Here is a 1,032-nt window from a genome sequence, read left to right as displayed (position 1 = left end):
GTGCTGACTGCGCGCGCACCTCGCCCGAGTTTAAGGCCCACGTTCCGGTGCGAGCCTTTGGAGTTCCCTAGGCGAGGCCCGAGGCGACCGCTAGAAGCCTGCGAGGGCCGGTTCGGTATTTACACAGCGTGCACTGGGACCGAAATCCGCGCTCAGAGCGTCGACAGGATCCTCGGGGACCGCGAGGGTTGGGCCGGGGTTCCCCACACGGTCAGCACTCAAGTTCGTTCCTGGAACCCGATCGGTCGCAGAAAACCCCGCCTGTCCTGGGGCTGGGCGCCGGCACCGCGTTCTCTATAGCCAGGGGCTCTGCGCTTCTGTGAGACCGACCGCGGTCCCTGGTCCCCGATCCCCGGGGCTGACCAGGCACTGTCCTGAGCTAATCTGTTCCAGGCAAGCCCTGGTCGTGATGGGTGTACCGTTAACCCTCTGCTCCTACAGACTGTGGCTCTGAGATGTGGAGGAAATAAAGGAAACACCCACACTTCTCCCTGACTCTTGTCTGGTCAGTCGTGCTGGTCCCACAATTCCTCAGGGACTTGGATTTGAGCTCCTCTGCGTTCTTATCGTGCTCTGTTCCACAGTACCAAGGGCTACTGTACAGCCCCCCCGCCACCCCCTCTCCCGGTCCCCCGTCCTTGCTAGTCCTCGTTTTTTGAGAGAGACACTGGGGAGCAGGGAGGGCTTCCGTTTTACAGAAAGACAGTTCCAGGGAGGACTCGCTATACGGCTCCCCTGACTTTGTACCCGGAGCACTTTTAATCCAGTGTCCATTGCAAATGCCTGGCGAGGTTCTCTTCGGGGAGGGTTGTATTCTTAGTGCCACTGGCCTCTGCCCCCAGATGTCAGCGGTAGCTCCCCACCATGACAACTGCAACCCTTCCTTCCCCACCACCCGCGCCGCGTTTCTCCTCTCTGGAGCAGGTCCTCCCAGCTGAAGAAGAACCCTGTGTTTTGGAAAACGGAGAGGGGCAGGCGCAGGAAGCAAAGGGCCACTGAAGACCCCATGCTTTCTTGGGGATAGGCTGGCCG

Source organism: Bison bison, unplaced genomic scaffold (genome assembly GCF_000754665.1).
Source record: "Bison bison bison isolate TAMUID 2011002044 unplaced genomic scaffold, Bison_UMD1.0 scf7180017864057, whole genome shotgun sequence".
NCBI classification, from domain to species: Eukaryota; Metazoa; Chordata; class Mammalia; order Artiodactyla; family Bovidae; genus Bison; species Bison bison.
This window is presented reverse-complemented; position numbering follows the sequence as displayed.